The following is a 17,389-nucleotide window of genomic DNA, read 5'->3' on the forward strand; positions in this document are numbered from 1 at the left end:
TCTAATGGTCGCGGGTTTGAATCCCCTCCAGATCAAACACGCTTGCCCTTTCAGCCGTGGGAGCGTTATAATGTATCGGTCAATCCCACTATTCGTTAATAAAAAAAATAGCCCAAGAGTTGGCATTGGATAGTGATGACTAGTTGCCTTCCCTCTGGTCTTACACTGCAAAATTTGGGACGGCTAGCGCAGATAGGCCTCGTGTAGTTTTGCGCGAAATTTCAAAACAATCAAGCTTCCGCGTTGCGGGGAGATGTAGTAACCATTTCATGGCAAGATGAATAACTTGAGTGAGACTGTGTTTTTTTCATCGATCCATTTCTTCCTGGGCCACCCTTTCGCTTTTAATCCTGTTATTTTCATATTATATTCTCGTGATACTTGGGTTGATTAGCTTGAACAACTTAGACATTCACTGTCAATCTGCTAGGCCAGTTATAGTTCCATCTGACCCGTCACCAGAGTGACTCGGTCCGACCTTCATAGTCAGCGTTTGTTTGTTCGTTATTAAGCGCAAAGCTACACACAATGCTGTCTATGCTATGCCCACCATGGGTATCGAAAGCGGGTTTATAGCGTTGTCAGCCTGCAAACATACCACTGTGCCCCTGGTGGTCTCATAGTTACAGTAGCGGTTACGTGGTATAAACCACATCATATTGCACGCGAGTCTAGCTATTGGTAGATGTTATTACTATCATAAAACTTCGAGCTCGACGTGGCCAAGCGTGTTAAGGCGTTCGACTCGTAATCCGAGAGTCGCAGATTCGAATCCCGCTCGAACCAAACATGCTCGCCCTCCCAACCGTGGGAGAGTTATGATGTGACGGTCAATACCACTATTCGTTGGTAAAAGAGTAGCCCAAGAGTTGGCGGTGGGTGATAATGAACAGCTGCCTTCCATCTAGTCTTACACTTCTAAATTAGGGACGGCTAGAGCAGATAGCTTGCGAAATTAAAAAACAAACACAAAACTTTATTTCAGAAATAATACGCACCGGTTGTATTACAAAAATTCTGATTTAGTGAGAAAATAATAATAATAATCAATTTTTATTTAAAAATTAACACCATTTTTGTGTTAGAGTTTTATTTTTCACAGGTGCAAGACCAAACGCAAAATATTTAATTCTGCCTTTAAAATGTTTAACTGAATTGTTTCTACACAAAAGGTAAACAATGGAAGAAATTATTCCACCATATGTTTATTTACGTCATAATGGTATCATATTGTAGGGTTTGTTTGTTTGTTTTTAAATTTCGCAAAAAGCTACTCGAGGGCTATCTGTGTTAGCCGTCCCTAATTTAGCAATGTAAGACTAGAGGGAAGGCAGCTAGTCATCACCACCCACTGCCAACTCTTGGACTACTCTTTTACCAACGAATAGTGGGATTGACCGTAAATTATAACGCCCCCACGGCTAAAAGGGCGAGCAAGTCTGGCGCGACGGGGATGCGAACCCGCGACCCTCAGATTACGAGTCGCACGCCTTAACACGCCATATTGTAGGGAAACAAAATTTGTTCTTCAATAGATTGCTCAGTTACTTAGCGGTGAGCTTGAAGGATTATATGCTAAAAATCATGGTTTCATACCCGTTGTGTAGCTTTGTGCTGAAACACAAGTAAAGGAAAATATTTAAAAAATAATTTCTCTGAAAATCAGTCTTAAAGTAATCTAGCTGAGTATAAAAACTGAGATGCAGGCATACTTCACATATGAGCTATACATATGTTTCAAACCGGTATGGTAAGTGTCCAGTATCAAGAACCCGGCCAGGCCAGATGGTTAAGACACCCGACTCGTAATCCGAGGGTCGCGGGTTCGAATTTCCGTCGCACCAAACATGTGCGCTCTTTCAGCTGTGGGGGTGTTATAACGTTACGGTCAATCCCACTATTCGTTGGTAAAACAGTAGCCCAAGGCCAAGAGTTGGCGGTGGATAGTGATATATTCAGATATATAGTCTGACCAAATTGGCATGCCAACTTAATAATAAAAAACAGAATAACGCAGTTCATGTTAAACTTTCGTGTCTATTGTTTGTTTGGAATTAGTCATAAAGCTACACAACAGGCTACCTGTGATCTGTCCTTGACGAATCGAAGTCCGGTTTCTAGTGGTGTGTGAGTCTACAGACATGCCGCTGTGCCACTCGGAGAATGGGAGGGGGCTTTCTGTTGAAAAAAATATCGAATATATTAGACATCTTATAGATTAGTCTGTATATTATTAATCTCTTTCTCAGGATTTGGGTAATCATATGTACCCTGGAGGGTTAGGTGCACTTTGACGTCTTCCTCCTTCCTTTACTTTCATGATCATGCAATGTTTGTTGGTATAGTTATTGGTTCAGGGTCAGAGTGGTCTGAGGTTACTCTGACCCTTTTCAATGTCAGTGTACTAGTTTCATACATTTATAGACATTATTTGTCCTTTCAGTAGGAAGTTTTGTTTGATGGTGTCCTTTTTTTATTCCCTTATATATATATATAATATATATATTTATTATTTTATTATTATTATGTTTTGTGTGTGTGTGTTTAAAATATATATTGATCGGGAATAGATGTTTAGGACTATCTTCATCTTTATGCGGTACTTGTCTAGTTCGCATAATAATTCATTTTTCATCCAATATTTATCAAAATACGTTATTGTACTATATAGGAGTCTGCCTACTATGGTTGGTATGTTTGAATATTTGTGTATGAATTTTGATAATGTGGTTCTCGGAACTCTGTATACTGTTGTAAGGAATGTGTTTTGTATTGTTTGTAGCTTGGTTTTGATTATTTTGTCACTTACAGTGATCCAAGCTGGAGCTGCATAGTCAATTACTGGTCTAATGCATGTTTTGTAAATATTTATTATATTGTCTGTTGATGCTTCATTGTTCTTACCAGTTGGACTCCTAGCACAGTTGGTTCTTCGCAAGACTTTACTTTTAATTTCATTTAAGTGGTTAATCCACATTGATTTTGAGTCACAGGTTAGAGCTAGAAATTTTACCGATGTGGCAGTCTGAAGTAATGTTCCATTCATATATATTTCAGGCTGTACTTTTTTGCGCTTTGTCCGTTTGGTAAATACGACTAATTGTGTTTTTACTGTATTTATTTTTATTATGTATTTTTGACAATATTTACTTATTCTATTTAATTGTGGTTGTATGTTTGTGGCTGCTATTGCTGGGGCTGGAGCACTTTTCCAGACCGCCACATCATCAGCGAACTGTGAGGAGAATCCATGATTTGGATCCTTCAGTGGTATATTGTTTACATACATGATGAAGAGTATAGGGCTAACCATCCCTCCCTGAGGAACACCAGCTTCTGGAGTAAAGTACTCAGAAAAGGTTCCCTTTACATTTATTCTACATTTTCTGTTTTCCAAAAAGTTAGATAACCAGCGAATAATTCCACGTTGTAGTCTCATTTCATGCATACAGAATCTCAGACCATTGTGCCATACAGTGTCAAACGCTTTCTCGATGTCAAGAAAGCAGGTGACAGTGCTCTGGTTTTTGTTAAAGCTATTTATTATCTCTTCTATTAGTCTGGCTAAGTGGTCAGTTGTTTGTCTAAATTTTCTGAAGCCATTTTGTTCTTCAGACAATTTAGAAGTTATTTCCTGATCAGGCTGATTGGTCGGTAGCTATTAGGTTTATTGACTGGCTTTCCTTCCTTATGGAACATTAATATATTAGCATGTTTCTAAGAAACTGGTGTGTATCCAGAGGATAATGATAATTTGAAAAGTGCTTTTAGGTGGTCAAGCAATTTCGGAGTGCCTTTTTTTAGGAGGATGGCTTGTATCTCGTCTTCACCGGAGCTTTGTTTTTTGTATATCCAGATACAATTCGGAATTAATTGGTTATTCTTCTTTATTGGTGTTTCGAATTTTTGATGAATCTGGACAAATCAGGCTCGCTTTGGATCACTTTCCACCCCTGCATTTGTTTGTTTGTTAATGTAGAATTTTTTTTCTGATTACAAAAAGAGAATCAGAGTTGTTATTGCATGTGCTTTCAAGTCGATGTTCATGTGATATAATAAAAAAATATTCCATACGAAACACCGTACTTTATATTTATTGATTATTGCGTAAAACTCACACATCGCGAACAGTTTTGTTTTACAAACTTTTCATTAGTTTAATTACTGCGAGAACATTGTACATAAAATATCACTTTCGATACTCTGCTAGTATTGTCGGTTTGCTTGTAATTAAAAACAAAGCTACACAACGGGCTATCTGTGTAGCTATCTGGGTATCGGAACCCTGATTCTAACATATTAAGTCCGCAGACATACCGCTGTGCCTCAGAGAGAGCACTGAGCTAGTGAGCAAACTAAGGATGACGTACAAACTTAGATAAATGTGCCCTTAATTTATTTTTGTTTGTAATGTAAGAAGTTAATTAGTGCAAGGTGCTTAGGACTAATTTCATCATTTATGCAAAAGCAGTTTAATTTACAAAATGGGTCATTCTTATGCCGAAACAGAATCAGGCTTTAGATATTTGTGTAGATCTAGGAGGATTAGGCACTTCATAAATCTCTTCCTTCCTCCCGAACTAATGTGATCTTTGGTTCGAATATTATTGCTGGTAATTGTATTTCATTTGTAGTTTCTAATACTCTTTCCTTTTCGGGGCTATTCTAGTATTAGATGGTCTGGGTGTGGTTGATTAGTTGCTGAGAATCGTTACTGTTTGACTTTCACGTTCCTTTTTTAATTCACACCATTTAACCTCCTGTTTATACTAGGGTTATAATAAGTGCTTAACCCAGAATTATAAAATTATTTCGTAAATTAAACATTTTTTGGGATGCTTCTTACTTCTTGAGATAGAGTACAGTATTCTGTGGAATCAAAAATTCAACATTGTTATTAAACTTAATATTTAAATGTACTAAATTCAGAAAGTATAAATCTTCACCACATCTCTCCTGTCAAATGGGTTGCTTTGAATAAAAAATGACGTAACTGTGCTTTGTCGTTTCTGTCAGTTTTCCTCGACATCTACACTGCCCTAAATGTCTCCTCTCTCCCTGTCTACTTCTCCTGTCTTACAGCAGTTTTCTTGGAGAATGAATCCCGTTAAAAATTCTCAGAGAGACTCTGCTCATTTTAAGAGTGTTTTCAGCATGTCCAAAAGAAAAACCGAGAAGTACTGTCTCCTTAAAATAATATGCAAAACATTTACGGTGCTTTTCAAAATCTTCAAAAAGAAAAAAAACAACTCATTATGGACTGAGAGTTCGAAGTTTTACTTATAGACTTTCTGTTAGGATTTTACTAAAGACAAAGCTAGTTACGTAGTCTGATGCTGAACAAATCAGTCAGACTGGACATTAATAATTCGAATAACCCCTTATTTCGATTACCCTAAGGGTAGCAAGTAAAAAGGATTTACGTACTTTTATAAGACACTAAAATCTCGATTTGGGTCCACACGTCTACCTTGAATTACCTTATGCTTCTGATTTAATTTTTTCAAGCGTGTGTGTAATCCACTCCAACATTAGTGAGAGCTAACCAGCCTCCTTTATGTCCGCTGTTAATTTTACACTTTTGCCTCTGTCGTTCATATAATGGGTTTCTGTTTGGTTGTTTTTTTTGCTTCAGTGTTTTCTTGTGACTTCTGTGTACGGTACATCATCTAGGTCCATTTAAACTTGTAAGTTCGCGTCAAGTCTTTTTAAATATCATTCTCTGACGATTTCAGGTTGTGCACCCGTACAATGGACATTTCACTAAATTGTGTTACATTAAATACGTAGTGGGAGTAGACAGTGATGGGTTACATAGAGTAACTGATGTGTCCTATTATGCTCCATAATAGATAATTAACAATAATGTTTAAGGTCCCCAGTGTAATTGCTCACTATCCCCTCAGGGATAATTTCACCACTGCTGATCAGCAGCTGTCCCTGGTATATGCTGCTTGTATTTTATCCAGTCTGGTTGTTCTATGTCTTTACATTAGCATCTAATTTGATGGATTGCTTTAACACCTATTCACTATAGGTGTTTGAAACTCTGAGCTATCTTTATAAAGTTTAAACAATACATGTATTTATTGTTCTTGTTATTGTGTTTGTTGCTTTTTGCTTTTCATACTATTAATATATAATACAATCATGTGTTATAGTATTCAGGCATACTACATATTTTATACCACTTTTTAAATTTTATATGCAATGTTGCAATGTGTTCATGCATATACGCGTACTTGAACTTAACACAAAACTTTGGTCAAGAAAGTAGCTAAGTTCTTCTCACCTCAGTTACCTATTGTTCTTGGTCATTAAATTGCGATTTCATGTGTGCCTTCTTGTGGGAAAACGTTTTGCAAGTTCGAAAATCATGTGTCGATGATGCATGCACCCTTGAAAATAATAGTATTGTGGTTGTGAAGACAATGCTATGTTTTCTCATTCTGTAACAGTTCTTCTTTGCAGTGCTAACTGGAAATTCCAGTAAAGGTGCTGGTGTATATTACACTTGTTATCTTTGGCTGTTTTGTTCAGTCAAAGTTGAAGAATACAATTTATTTCTACATAACATTTCACTCGAACCGCCCGCAATCTGCAGATCTGTAATGAACCGACAAAGAGATATTGGTGTAACTGAGAATACCATAAAGTTACAAAGGACCTTTCTCAGGTTTCAGGAATTATATAAATATTAAAATGAAGACTGTATCGTTTTTATTATTTCACGGAGGACAAGAACGGATATTATTATTGCAGAACTGATACTATGTTAACACTTACTCAGCAGCATGATTATTGTGTTTATTGCAGAACTGATACTATGTTAACCCTTACTCAGCAACATGATTATTGTATTTATTGCAGAACTGATACTATGTTAACCCTTACTCAGCAGCATGATTATTGTGTTTATTGCAGAACTGATACTATGTTAACCCTTACTCAGCAACATGATTATTGTATTTATTGCAGAACTGATACTATGTTAACCCTTACTCAGCAGCATGATTATCGTGTTTATTGCAGAACTGATACTATGTTAACCCTTACTCAGCAGCATGATTATTGTGTTTATTGCAGAACTGATACTATGTTAACCCTTACTCAACAACATGATTATTGTATTTATTACAGAACTGATACTATGTTAACCCTTACTCAGCAGCATGATTATCGTATTTATTGCAGAACTGATACTATGTTAACCCTTACTCAGCAGCATGATTATCGTGTTTATTGCAGAACTGATACTATGTTAACCCTGACTCAGCAGCATGATTATCGTGTTTATTGCAGAACTGATACTATGTTAACCCTTACTCAGCAGCATGATTATTGTATTTATTGCAGAACTGATACTATGTTAACCCTTACTCAGCAGCATGATTATCGTGTTTATTGCAGAACTGATACTATGTTAACCCTTACTCAGCAGCATGATTATTGTGTTTATTGCAGATCTGATACTATGTTAACCCTTACTCAGCAGCATGATTATTGTGTTTATTGCAGATCTGATACTATGTTAACCCTTACTCAGCAGCATGATTATTGTGTTTATTGCAGATCTGATACTATGTTAACCCTTACTCAGCAACATGATTATTGTATTTATTGCAGAACTGATACTATGTTAACCCTTACTCAGCAGCATGATTATCGTGTTTATTGCAGAACTGATACTATGTTAACCCTTACTCAGCAGCATGATTATTGTGTTTATTGCAGATCTGATACTATGTTAACCCTTACTCAGCAACATGATTATTGTATTTATTGCAGAACTGATACTATGTTAACCCTTACTCAGCAGCATGATTATCGTATTTATTGCAGAACTGATACTATGTTAACCCTTACTCAGCAACATGATTATTATGTTTTGCTAAATTAGGGACGGTTAACATAGGTATCCCTCTTGTCTGCTAAATTAGGGACGGTTAGCATAGATATCCCTCTTGACTGCAAAATTATGGACGGTTAGCGCAGGTATCTCTCTTGTCTGCCAAATTAGGGACGGCTAGCGCAGGTATCCCTCTTGTCTGCTAAATTAGGGACGGCTAGCGCAGGTATCCCTCTTGTCTGCTAAATTAGGGACGGTTAGCGTAGATATTCCTCCGTAATTTACATAATCTTTGGTTGCTCTACTTATGTACAGGATTAATCACTGCGCTCTGGTGTAATAAGTGTTTTGTAATCATGAGTTGCGCATTAAAATACGTTCTGGTGGGAATTCCAAATCGTCTACATTTCATGTTGTAAGGACAGCCCGGAAGAGGGCATTGTTGACTAACAACAGACAGAGTCGGTTGGAGTTTTTCAGGCACGTTTTGAGAAAAGAAGTTTGTTAGTTTGTTTTGAATTTCGCACAAAGCTACTCGAGGGCTATCTGTGCAGCAGTCCCTAATTTAGCAGTGTAAGACTAGAGGGAAGGCAGCTAGTCAACAACACTCACCGCTAACTCTTGGGCTACTCTTTTCCAACGTACAGTGGGATTGATAGTTACATTATAACGCCTACACGGATGAAAAGGCGAGCAACCCGCAACCCCAAGTAATCAATCAAGCGCCATAATTAACCTGGTCATGCGAGACATGTAGACAGCGGTTGACTTCTGTGGACAACCATTGTTCAAAGCCACCGCTATAATTGTCATATGGTAACTAAACAACACCAGAAGGCTCTCTTCTAGTGTTAAATGCATTCATATAAGAGTATATTAGTGAGGGAAAAGGGGGTCAAATAGGTGTAACTGCCCTGTGCCTCTTCAGGTTTGATGGAGCCTTCCTTTAAAGAAAAATAAATAAAACTAATCAAAAATAAAAAAAAACATATATTGGCAATTGTATCATTATGACAGCTGCAGTTTTAGTTGTTTCATATAAATCTTTTGTTTTAATTGTTTTTAATCAACATCTCGTTCTTTCACGTTTCCTCGGTCGTTGAACTGAAAAAAAAAATCAGTCATTATTTTTTTTTTGTTAAGCGCAAAGCTACAGAAAAGGCTATCTGTGTCGTATATCAAAATCAGGTTTTTAAGGTTAGAAGCCTTTAGACTGACCCCTAAACCATTAGCGGTGGTGGTAGTGAGGGGAGTCAATATGTGTTGTTATGACTTTATACTTATTGTAAGTATTATAATTTGTATTTTATATACTCACTACGTTGTGTATTATCCAAACTGTAGTCAATAAACAATATTGAACTATATTTGACTCAGTTATAAGTTCGATTCTGAACCCCCACCACTTCAAAATTTGCCTCCACCTGTTTAATCTGGCTCTGAATCCAAGATTATTCAGAACTACCAACCATCAACCAATTACCAATCATCAAATATATATATCCCTCGGTAAGACAGCATGTATCCATTTTCTTATAGCAAAGCTACATCGGGCTATCTGCTGAATCCACCGAGTGGAATCGAACTCCTGATTTTAGCGTTGTAAATCCGTAGATTTAGAGAACGTGGTAGGACAGCAGTAAGTTTACGGAATTACAATGTTAAAATTATTTTCTCGATTATACACGGTGGACATATCAGATAACCCTAATGTGGTTCTGCTCTAAATCAAATATTTATTTCACACGTCTCCATATATCTATAATCAGTTGTTCATAAGTAATTATATTTAAATGATGTAACAGAAAACAACACACTACACATATACGATGTATCAAATAGACACAGATTGTAAAAATTGCCTTCCACGATTTCAGGGGTACAGTTTTTTTTTTGCTAGTATTCACAACTCCTTTAATACCTCCAGGTAGTTTCAGCAGTAACTCTACGAGCTCACCCCGCTAAAAATTAGGTTTCCATACCAGTAATTGGCACGGCACAGACAGCCCACTACGTTGGTATGTGCTTTACAATAAACGTCCCTTGGTGTTTTTTAAATTTTGCTAGTTTTTTGCACTTGATCTGTTGCTTTAAAAGTAAACACGTTTTAAATAACATATATTTCCATAAATATTATATAAGTAATTTGCTAAGCAAACTGGATCCCTTTTGTAATTTAAAATGTTCGGTTTCATTTAGCGTTATATACATATGTATATAGATATCAAAATCATATAGGTGTATCTTTTTGTCAACCGAGGGTTATCGCCCATTGATTTCCGCGCAGTAAACACGAAGGGTCCTCAGTTTCACTATGACACTAATAAAAATGCTGTTATAACATATACTTTGCTGTTTACGAAACAAACCAGTCGTAGCCGAAACTGTTTCATCTGTAAAGCACCCTCATCAGAAATTCGTAATACTGACTGCTATTGCACCGTTCCGTTCAAACGTAATTGCATAATACTGACGTAATGGCTGTCGCGGTCCTTCCTCAAACTTCTGTATATTGTTGTTGCGCAGTCTGTTACGTAGCCACTTGGCACATGTCGGGTAGTGTGGTAAAATAATTTAAGTCAATAGTAAAAGCGAATGGTATACGTATTTTGTTATTCGTTTCCTCATTGCAACTTATAACACTCTGTCGCCACAAAGTTGTGTTTCCAGTGCACCTTGTGTGTACATGTTTGAAGCAGATTCCTAGAAATATCAACGTATCATCAGAAATGTAAACTAATTAACGTGTTTACCAATTTTATGCGCGTAACATGGAGCATTGCTTTACTGTAACGAGTGACCTCTATATTATAAAAGATTCATACAAAGTTAATTTTCCTGTCAAGTTTACGTCATTAATTTCAAAATCGTTAAACATAATGTCAAAATGTATACGATATAAACAACGTTGGAATAGCATGTGATTTATCAACAAGAAACCCACTGTGCTAATACAGTAGTAAATAAATGATTTATAAGCACAATGGTATCAGTGTCGTAACCAGAAATATATATGCAAAAACGGCTCGTTTGGGTTGAGAAAATATTTTACGTAGAAGAGCGAACAACGTTTCGACCTTCTTCGATCATCGTCAGGTTCACAAAGAAAGAAAGAGGTAACTGACCGGAAGCTGACCACATGTTTGGAAGGGGTTGTGTAACTGAGTGTCGGAATGTAGAGGGCGGTGTTAGATGTTTGAATATATAATTTTATTTTATTGTGAACCTGACATATTGACTGAAAAATGGAAACCAGATTCAAAGAACATAAAAGTCACCTTCACACGTTTTCGAACACTGCAAGTCAAATAAACACAACATAACCACAGAAAACACTCAAATACTAAATAAAGAAACAAACATATAAAGGGACGCCTTTATACCTATATTAAATATAATAAAATAAAATTATACATTCAAACATCTAACACCGCCCTACATTCCGACACTCAGTTACACAACCCCTTCAAACATGTGGACAGCTTCCGGTCAAACGTTGTTGACAATGACTGAAGAAGGTCTTCTCTTCTATGTAAAATATTTTCTCAACCCAAACGAGCCGTTTTTGCATATATATTTCTCTACAATGGGTTTTCTCGACATCACTGAGTGTCGTAACCAGGTTTTCCACTTTGCGGGGAGATAAAAATTTTAGAGGGCCAATAAATTAAAAATTTGAAAGTGATCTCAATTTAAAATAAAATGGTGCGGGTTCGCATCCCCGACGCGCCAAACATGCTCGCCCTTTCAGCGGTGGGTGGTGATAACTAGCTGCTTTCCCTCTAGTCTTACACTGCTAAATTAGGGACGGCTAACGCAGATAGCCCTTGAGTGGCTTTGCGCGAAATTCAAAAACAAAACAAAATTAAAATGGTCATTAAAACAAATTTATTGAAATGTAATACTGTTTATAGAAGTTTTATTTTATTTTTATTAAGTGATACAAAACGAGTTTATTATGAATAAAGGCTGAAAAAAATGTGGTTAATGATAGTGCCTAGAATTTTCCAAGGGAGGGCTGGGCCTGTTTAGGCCTTTTGTTTGTTTTTGTATTTCGTGGAAAGCTACACGAGAGCCATCTGCGCTATTCGTCCCTGATTTAGCAGTGTAAAACTAGAAGAAAGGCAGCTAGTCATCACCATCCACCGCTAATTCTTGGGCTACTCTTTTACCAAAGAATAGTGGGATTGACCGTCACATTATAATGCCCCTACGGCTGAAAGGGCGAGCATGTTTGGTGTGATGGGGTTCGAACCCGCGACATTCGGATTACCAGTCGAGTGTTTTAAGCACTTGGCCATTTCGCTGGTTACACCTCTGAATGTTATTCATTGTTTAAAACGTACTACATTTTTAATCTGTACTTTAGTCCATCTTCTAAATATGACAGAAAATTAATCATTTAAGATTTAAATTAGATGCGTGGGGATACAAGGCTTACGTTTTTTGGTGTGTTTTTTTTTCTTAACAATAAACTTATAAATGTCATTGATATTACAAATCCTTCTGAATGTAAGTAAATACCATGGAAAGTATTGTAAAATAAGTCTTAGATCAGCTAATGAGACCACAACCATATTTTTGTGGACTCGAGTTTCGATCATTTCTTATGTTCTCTTCAATATAACCTTTAACTCTTTGTGAGAAAAACACACACACACTGCTTATTTTATGATAGGATTCACCTCATAGTGTTCTTTGGAGGTGTTGAAGTGTGGCAACCTTTAGACCAACGATCTTTCGATTGTATTTCTAGTTTTGTGGCTTACTCTTATTCCTCTTGACTTTATGATCATGATTATTCGTGTGTATAAATGTAACGTTATTTGTTTGATCATTTTTAATACACATTTTACGTTCTGCAAGTCTCGTATTTGAATTTTACTATATTTGTTTTTCGTGGCACTTGCAGGATACTATATAGACATTCTCCTTTTTATCTCGAGGTGCAGACTTAATCAAGGATAAGATTATTTTTATAGACATTTCAACACCATTAAAAACGTATAACGAAACAAATTATAAGTTCGTTTATCCAAACCTTTTCTAAGTGTCAACACCTCTAAAATACACTGAACCTCTTTCCAACATCACATACAACTGAGGGAATTTAAGTTACATTATAAAAAAAAAAACAGTGTATTGGTTTGCCTGGCAAAGAAATGTTGAACTGTGAAGAAAAAACACTTGAATGTGCAGGAAAATATGTTTATTATTTATGTCAACAGTTTGATAAATTCTTTGACAATATTTTTTCAAGATCTGCTGATGGTACTAGGGAGCATATTCTACTGGTCCAAATCTTCGTAAATGGTTTGCAAACTCTGAGAAAAGATTATTGGTGTTGTGGAGGAAATGAGAGGAAGGGAATTTGGGTGTGATTGACGATAAAATTTAAAGCTTTATACTGATTGTTTAGCAATGGTGGAAAAGTTTATTTTTTATAGGATATTTCAATTTAAGAACAAGATGCTTACAATATCTCACTTGGAAAAGTGTGCATAGGTTTGATCCATTTGCTTTATCACTAAGCACGGCAAAGCTTAACATGTAGTTTTGGGCCGAGAAAAAAAGACTGTCGCAATCAACCTATTACCCTATGATTCTTATAAATAATTGCTAAAGTTGAGTTGTAGCCTTATTTGAGCATCTAATTCCCATTATTGATTGTTTCACAGCGTGTATAACAATAACATTATTTTGATCTAGAGATGTATGTTTGTGTGGAAATAACAGAAAGAAAAACTACAAATTAGCAGGAAATTCAGGTTATAAGCATATGTTATTTTTATGTTTCATAAATAACTGTATCATTTCTAGTTGCTAGATGAAAGCACATGTTATTTTCACATCTCGACGGTTTGTGACCTTTCATTGCACAAACATTATATCTGCCAAAACAATTTCAATATGAATAAATATGCAAATATAATCAAAATTAATAATCAAAGTATGAAGAAGATAAAATATTTATGCAACTGACAGTCTGTGCATATGTTATTGGTATCTGAGTTTAAAAACACCACTTTCATAATTATTAAAACAATAAACTACAATAGATAGTGGTCTAAGTTTCTTCAAATTTTCAGTGGGGCCGAGCTTGGCAGCTGTGTGTGTATGTATGGTATCACGATCATGGCCTAAAACATGTATAATGTTCTCCATCCTAACCAACATCACTCTGTAATGTGGTGGGATTGTTGCATGCACATGTGGTGAGGTTGAAGTTCGATCCTGTAAATACCCCTTTAAAGTTGATCTACCACGCTGAGATACTTGCACTGTCACAGAGGAAATTTTTCAACTTCATTGGCCTCTAATGATAATCCAAAATTAGAGAAACTGATAAAACCAATATAGTATTAATAATATATATACACTCCTGGCCAAAATCTTAAGGCCAATGAACATAAAGAAAAAATATGCATTTTGCGTTGTTAGACTCAACCACTTATTTGAGTAGAGCTTCAAAATAAGAAAAGGGAAAATAAAAATAAAAAAATTTTAGCATTTAATAGGGAAAATGTGAACACTATGAAATTAGCCTAAATACTAGCTGGTCAAAAGTTTAAGACCATACCAAAAAGAAGTCCTAAACAGGGTAGGAAATGCCCAAAAAGAGGTCTCAGTAGTGAGTTGCACGGCCGTCATTGCGAATAACTTCAAACATTCACTTTGGTATTGTTGATATAAGCATTTGCAGAAGGCTGACTGGAATGTTATTCCAAATGGTGAAGATGGCGTCATGAAGATCATGCACTGTTTGGAACTGACGTCCATTTTATAGACTTTCCTTGTCATCCACCCCCAAAACATTTTCAATGGGGTTCAGTTCGGGCAAACACGCTGAATGGCCCAAAAGAATCACGTTATTCACCATGAAAAATTCCTTTGTCCTGCAGGCACTGTGGATTGCAGCGTTGTCCTGCTGAAAGATCCACACAAGCGAGGGCCTTCAGTCAATAAGGATGTTCTCTTCAACATGCCAATGTAAAAAAACAAACAAACAAACAAGGTAAAGATGAATACATAAAATCATACAAAACCGTTACATAAGTAACCAGTAAGTACCATGTCTTATAAGTTTATGGTTATTTACCACTGTAAGATTGTATAGCATTATTGAGCTTAGGTATATTATTCAAACCTGACAGGAATTCAACATTTAGTTGAAGATAAAAGTTATTCTTGGAAAGATTTGACAATGACAAGGTGGGAATGGAAATACAAAACTGTACACAAATCTTTACTTAAGTAGTCAGTTTATCTGAATATCAAACTAGCACACACACACACACACACAAACATTAAATATGATGTAGGTGCTGGTTTGATATTCAAATAAACTGACATCTAATAGGTAACTAAAAGGTTTTGCAAAAATTCAAGTTCAGGAAACGTTATCAATAAAAGAAAACAGAATGTGATAATAGGAAGCATTTATTATACGTTTCGGAATCCTCATAATTCTATCATAAGTACTGTAGAAATACAAAATAAACAAACAATATTTGTAATTACAACACACATAAGAGAAAAATTTGAATATACAAATATAAGACGAGAAAATGTGGCACAAATGAATTAATTAAATTGAAATAGGTTTAAATCTAATGAAGACTGTGTATTATTTAGGGACTGAAGGACAGTAAATGTATTTTTATGATGGACATATGTTGAACAGTTGTTAGTAAGTAGAGTTATTTGTCTCAGCTTTATGAAAGAACTTAATAGAATGTTATAGTGAATTAAGTTAGCGTTGAATATGATGAGTATAGAACATGTTTGAAGCTTAATGGAAAGTTGTCAATCCTGTTCTTTTCGTTGTGACAGAAAAAAACGTTGGTAAGCGCAGTACCAGTTGGGAACCCATAGCAGCGCCATCTATCTTGTCATAAATGATATTCTTAAAGAAGAAGAGAGTTTTTAGTAGAGAGTTCAAGCATATATTAAAAATCTCATATAGAAAATCCATCAGCGAGGATGTTTCTAGGGAAGAGATTAAATCATGAAGTACAAATAGTTTCGTCTAGGGGAATATTAGTAAAAGAAATGTAATATAAAGCTAATTATCAGGTGATTTTTAGTGGCGAGTGCTGAGTGATTTCTAGAGAATATTCGGAAGAATCAGGTGTTGTAGCTTCATTCTTAGTAAAGGATTATAGAAAAGTCGAAGGAATTTCCCTACGTTATAGTTGTGAGTGACTAAGGCAGAAAGTATAGGTTGGAGGGTGTGTCTAGTTTGCTAACTAGATTTAAACTTATTTTAATTAAATTATTTCAATTTTGCCACATTCTTTTACCTTATATTTGTATATTCAAGTTGTTTAATCTTATACATATCTTTCTGTTGTAGTTACAAATATTGTTTGTTTGATTCATACCTCTATGTTACTTATGATGGTATTGTATGGATTCCAAAACGTTTAATAAATGCTTCCTATTATCATATTCTTTTTTTGTTTTATCATTAAGTTACGCTTTCCTAACAACGAGTCAATTACTAGAAAACGTTATGCAGGAAATAACTTGAACACAGAAAGAGAAATGTGACAAATGTACAAATATTCAATAAATAACGGTCAATCCCACTATTTGTTGGTAAAAGAGTAGCCCAAGAGTCGGCGGTGGATGTTAATGACTAGCTGCCTCGAAGATAGCCCTCATGTAGCTTTGCGCAAAATTCAAAACAAACCAAACCAGTTTTTCTTAACTGGTGCCAAGCACAGTAATCATATGCAACGACGTTTATTCACTGTCCTTCCACAGCATTCATGAATTGTTTTACTATAATTCAAGAAGTATTTTTAGTTACCCGTATTAACAGTCTTTTCATTCTGTTTTAGATACACATTCTGGGTACTTACTGGTCACGTAGACCATTTCGGCGTTCGACCAATGAAAGTGGCTTTTTCTCAAAGTACACCCGTTTCTCCAGTGAAGGCCGTTTGAATTGAAAAGATCTAAATTAATATTTTTATTGGCTTTCTCACTCTAACATTTAAGGTATTTTGATCATAATCATTTATTTATATTTTTAATTCGTGTAGTTATTCCATATTTCCCATGAATCATGAGCGGGACAAAAAGAGATCACCTGAACATTTCCGGTTTATTTAAGCAGAGCACAAATAGCTCATTGTGTAGCTTTGTACTTAATTGCAAACAAACAAATAAACAATAAATATTAAACCAAAATACCTATCATGAAGAAAAAGAAATTTCATATCTATTTTACACTAATGGTTCTAATACCAGGTACCTCGATTTTTCTACCCCAATAATACGTGTACCAATCTTTTACTCCACAATTCATAAAATAATCCTATATTTGTTAACACACCGAAAATATATGCTCAAATACGCCATTCAGATATTATATCATTCAATTGAGCGAGTGTTTATTATTCAGGTGATATCATTTCCCTCTAATGAAAAGGGCGCAACCCTGTTTTCACAAAGTTGTGATAACCTGTATATATAAAAACGGCTGGCATGAGTAGAGAAAGCTATATGTAGAGGAGCAAACAACATTTTGAC

Source organism: Tachypleus tridentatus, chromosome 10 (assembly GCF_004210375.1).
Source record: "Tachypleus tridentatus isolate NWPU-2018 chromosome 10, ASM421037v1, whole genome shotgun sequence".
NCBI lineage: Eukaryota > Metazoa > Arthropoda > Merostomata > Xiphosura > Limulidae > Tachypleus > Tachypleus tridentatus.